Raw genomic sequence first — 6,000 nt, forward strand, 5'->3', positions numbered from 1 at the left:
CCCATATTCAGTGTTGCCAACATGGCAACGCTGTTCTTCCATGGGGTCCACATACAATGAGTACAATATACAGTTTAATGGACACGTACAAAATGAAACCAACGTTTATACAAACATGCAGGTGGAAACACATACAGTAAAATGAGAGAGAGAAAAAAAACAACGGATAATGGAAAAGTCTTAAAGGCAATTAGATATAACAATGAACAAATCAAAATATGTTTAAATATAAAGTGGAGTGTTTGGAAATAAAGATCCTCAATCATATCTATGCAGTGAAAGAAAAAAAAAACCAGATTGTTGTAAAATAGTTACTTTGATAACTTCAGATAGAAATACGTATAGTATAAACGAATGAAAAAGAAACTGGAGACTTGTGCAAAATGCTTGGATTGATCTATGACAACATAAGAAAACTAAAATTCGTGTCAAGTGATATTTCAAGGAAAACTAAAGGTGAGGTATAAGATAATGGTATCGAAATCAAAGAATAATAATTCAATTTATAAAAACAGGTACAATTTGTAAACAGTTTTTAAGAAATATTTTGAAATATGGAATGGGTTGGAAAGCTGATTCAGAATTTCAGATGTCATGAGTTGTGAGAAAAAAAATGAGATATTATTAACTGATACGGATTGCATAAATACTCGTTTACATGGGGTTAAAATCATAAACAAATGACAAAAATTCATGAGCAAATCCAAATAATAAATAAAACAATTGAAAATTAATACAATACATGCAATCGCAGCATTAAAATGAAAAGAAACAATTTTAGAAAAATGCTACACCAAAACAGATTACATCACATTATATATAACTCCAAGAAAGACAATTGAGTGAGATTTGAATAACAAGTATGAAATATATATAGGAACAGTAAGAACGCATCGAAATCAAAGGATAACTTCAAGAAAACAATTGAATGAAACTTGAATAACAAGTATGACATAAATCTGAAAATAATAAAAACGCAATTAGAAAATCAAATACGAGGGGTGAATAACAATTTGCTGGCGAGTGGGAAATATAAGGTGGTTATGGTCAAGATTTGCAGAGTAGTCGAATATAGCTTGAAAATTTTGCCTCATGGGCTGAAAGAATAATGTTAGAAGACGTAGTGTCGTGCGTCAGTGAGAGGTGACATGGTGAACAGGATGATTTTAAATGTCACTAATAATGTACAGTAAAAGTGACTGTGCATATTGCGAGTAAAAAACATGCCTCTTTGCTTAGAGCATGTGTGACGCAACAGGAGGCTGCATCACTCGGATGACTGGAAGAGCAGCCTCTCTGAATGTTAATGGGTTGGTAATCGCGACCACAGGTCCTGGTCGATGGTTCCAGGTTCAAACAGCTATAACACACCACCAAACAAACAAAAATAGTTGAAATTTACAGCCTGGTTCTTTTATACTCGTTCTACTTAATTTAAAACATTACAAATGGGTGAGTAAGTGATATAATATGTGTATGTGAACAAAAAAAAAAAGTTTGAAATTTACAGCCTGGTTCTTCTATACTCGTTATACTTAATGTAAAACATTACAAAATGGGTGAGTGAGCGATATATACTGAATTAATCAAACTTTACAAATGCATAACTTTCAAAAGGACTGTCTGGTACATCGCAAGTTGCAAACTTTCACAATAAGTTGAAATATGCCATCCTAGTGCAGAATCTCTTTAGAGCTGTGAGGCAGATTGGTCCCCCGTGCATCAGTGAACTCTTTATTCCTCGTGACGCTAGTTACAATACACATTCTCAGCTGAAGCTTCTTAGACCCAAAACCAATTATTGTAAGCATAGGTTCGCATATAGAGGCACTAAACTGTGGAACAAAATTGAAAGATCAGTAACTCCGTCCATGTCATTGGAGGCATTTAAGCGTTATATAAATACACTGACTAAAGATGTTTTATTGCCTTGTAACTATGTTTGATCAATGGTATCTGTGTTTTATGACTGCTCCGTTGTTAAAGTGAAATTTGTTTTTATCGTTCTCTTTTATATGGTTTTATTTTTTTATACTCTATTTCAGTTTAGCGTTCGCTTTTGAAAGTTTGTCTTCAGTTGTGCAATTTCTGTGTGTTTTTTATTTAAATTTTTACTTGATGTATTTATAATCCATTTTTCTTTAATGATGTGCAGTATATCATATATTTTATTCATCTTAGGGACTGTAATGGAATTAACAGCTCTTACTGTTTCTTTTATGATGTATTTATAATCCATTTTTTTAATGATGTGCAGTATATTATATATTTCATTCATCTTAGGGATTGTAATGGAATTAACAGTTTTTACTGTTTTTTTTATTTTTATCAAGGTGTAACTGCCAAAAATTTGTTGCTACAGTTGTGTTACATGTATTTAACTTTTGAATCTAAGCTTGTTTATGTGTTTAGTATCGTTTTGTTTGTATTGTTGCGTATACATGATTTTTGTTTTAATTCTAGATGTATGTATTCTTGGCTTTATACCATTATGTATGTATGTATAATATGTGGACCCCTATGGAAACCAGCTCTGCTGATCAGGGTGTTCCACCCCATGAAGAGGAAATAAATTCAATTCAATTCAATTCAATTCAATCTTTTTGAATCGATGGGTTGAGTCAAAATACAGTATATATCCCACATTCGAGTAAACTGCATCATCACACGGTCAGCGCTTATAGAGTGAAGAATGAGGACGACAAGACTAGTATAGTGTAACTTAAGTAGGCCCTTTTAGTCTTTACATTTAACAATTTCACACACATACACACACACGCACGTACAATCAATCAATAAAATTAATTAATCAATCAATCAATCAATCAATCAATCAAGCAATCAATCAATCAATTAATTAATCAATCAAAAATCTCCACTCGATTTTAGGGAAAGGTTTGGTTGATAAGTCTGTATCGATGTTCCTGATGAGGAGCGACATATTGTGTTTGTCTTTCACAGAAAACAACAACAGCAACAATAACAACAACAACTATATAGTTCGCCCGTCGGGCTATAGAACACCTTTCTTGACTTATCAATTTTATATTAGTGGCACGTAACTTTACTCTAAGATGTCAGAAGGGCTCAAGAAGGTCTGACCCACAACCTTTCTTTAATCGGCATCTTGCCAAAGAAGAACTGTGATAGCGCAAGAAATCAAGCTTATAAGGGCTTATTCATATAGGCAATATTTCCTTTTCCCAGCCAACATAATTATAGCTGTGAAGTCGTAAAATGTGAAGTTATCTTCATCGATATCTCATATGGGAGGCTGTATGGAAATCAACACAAGGTCATACATGAATGTTTGATAATAAGCCATTTCACAATTAGCTCATACTAATCATGTGCGCATTAGGCTATATACATGATTTTTTTTTTCTCTCTCTCTCAGTTGGTTAGACACTTTGACCCATACTCGTTTTCATAGGCATGCCACGATGCATAATAGCGTGCCCGCCGTTCATATAACAATATTCAAGCCATGGAATTATGTTCAAACAAAGAATGAATTTGAGTACTGACAGTGACCAGAATGGTCCGTCAATAATTTTGACACTGCGGCAGATATCCATTTCATTGTTTTGTATTAAATTGACTACATTAACAAACTGTTTCTATTGATATAGCAAATACAAAATGTGCCAGGCTTGCTGTCAGGTGGATATACTGACAAACACTATTTGTAAGGATTACACATATGAATAATCATTGCATCACAGATGCTTATCTCAGCGATGTTTTTTTTTTAAACCAACATGCCAGATTGTGAAAACTACCTTCATTCTGCCAGCATCGAAAGTGGAACTGTGAACCGGCTTATGGTATAGTGAGGTGGGGACGGTCGAGTTGACAAACCTTGTGGTCGAGGAGATTGTTGCCGAATTGTTGCCGTGATACTAGTACTGTACTCAGAAAACCAGGGAGGTGTCACCTCCTTGGTAAACGCAGGGAGGTTATCTGAGTACAGCTGTATTGGTAAAAAACGATTTTGATTTTTAAGTAGAAAGCTACTTCCTTTGCAAACTTAAACAAGAAACCATGTACATTTATTAGTATCCGCTATCCTAAATATGTATCGTTTACTCTGGTACCATAAGATGTCGGTGTATTACTTAAACAGTTCGTTTGGTGAGCAATATATTCCATGCAGTGTACCCGGAACATTGGGGAGGATGAGAAAATATCTTTTTTTATTACCTATTGGTTTGACAATAATTATGTGTGGATACTTCGATAATAGTATAATTTGTATATTGATTTTTTTGTGTGCATGATATGTTTTGTACACTTATATTCTTTTTTAAAAATGGAAATGAATAAATGAAATGGAAATGAAAGCATTACATACACTTTCAGGATTTGTGTTCATATTGAATGAGTAGAATTTTATCTCTCAAGTTTTAACCTGATTGTGATTTTTTATTAGGATAAACAGAGTGCAATATATTTATTTCTGTGACACCGGGAACTGACATATCATTTGTCTTGTTGTTGTTGTTGTTGTTATAGTTGTTGTTTTTTTAACTCGCGTATTATATTCTTTCGGTTTCTTTCTTTCTTATTCCTGCTGTATTTTTATCAAAGTATAATTTTGTTACTTTTCCTTCTTTTTTTCTGCTATCTGGTTGAAATGTTTACGTTTGTTTTGATTGTAACATTGCGTATTTGAATATATGTTTCTGTATCTTTTTATTGTGCAGGGCCCCTTGGTAGAGCAGTTTTTTTAACTGAAAGGGCTACCCTGTTGATATAAAACGGAAATAAATAAATAAACCTAGAGACAAATATAACTATGAGAAATAAGCAAGAGAGAAATCATAATTATGTGTGTATGTTTTGATTTTGCACCTCCGTATTTAAAAGATCAATTTCAATATTGTCATTTTAATTATTTACTTAGGTCAACAGGTAACTTAGCATTGCCAAAACCCAGGACAGAATACTGTAAAAGAACTTTTTATTATAGGGGTGCTGTGCAAGACAACAATCTCCCTCCAAGCTTAAATTGTTTGTAGTCCTGCTTCATTTTCTAGTAAATTAACATCATTTGTTCCAGAATTTTTATAATCCCTCTATAGTATAAGTTTATTTTCTTTGTAGCTTAGTCGACATACAGTGTACTTTTTTTTCTCTTGTCAGTGATATACATATTTTTACAGTTTGAATGTTTTTTATCCTGATATCAATATCAATTTTATATTAGGACCCCATGGAAGAACAGCCATGTCTTCGTAGACTGAGCTGAATGGGCTATCCTACCGTACATAATCGTTGCTTATTTTTTTTTCTCTCTCTTGTTTTCTTCCCTTTTCCATATATGCATTCCATGTATTATTCTACTGTTGATCATATGTTGTATATTGCTTGTCATACTTTTACTGTACTCTTTTTTAATGCTGAATTTACGGTGAATAAATAAATCAAAATCAAATGTTTGTGTATATACGAGTAAGAGAGGGTGGGGTGGGGGCCGGAGAGAGAGGAAGAGAGATGAATACAAGACCATTAGATTATGTTCAACGAAAGATTAGAGCGTATATCCCCTATCCGAAATCTCTGCAAACTCAAAATGAAGTTATGATGCTTTAAGGTGACAAATCGTCTGCTATCCCTGTATGATCTCACAAGCAGTATTTCATGTCTTTCCCTTTTTGTATACGTCTTCCAATATACAAGATGATATGTGTTACCTTATCATGAATACATGGGGTTTCTCCTTATGTGTTATACAAATTTCTTGAGACGCGATAAGATTAAATATACCAGTTAGGAATGATAAATACTAAAACTACAACACCAATAAGACGACACACGGGTATTTTATCATTTTTTGTTTTTTGTTTTGAGGGGATGAAGAGGGTGGGGTTTTTGTTTTGTTTTGTTTTTTAGAATCATTGATATTAAGGGCTTTTTACACTTGTGTTTCTTAACCCCGGACTTTCTCTGACCCAGGACTATCGTTAGTCCCGTACCAATTTTTTCAGCTTTTTACAC

Source organism: Diadema antillarum, unplaced genomic scaffold, assembly GCF_040938485.1.
Source record: "Diadema antillarum isolate AM-2024a unplaced genomic scaffold, OU_Dant_1.0 seq00000248_RagTag, whole genome shotgun sequence".
Classification (NCBI taxonomy): Eukaryota; Metazoa; Echinodermata; class Echinoidea; order Diadematoida; family Diadematidae; genus Diadema; species Diadema antillarum.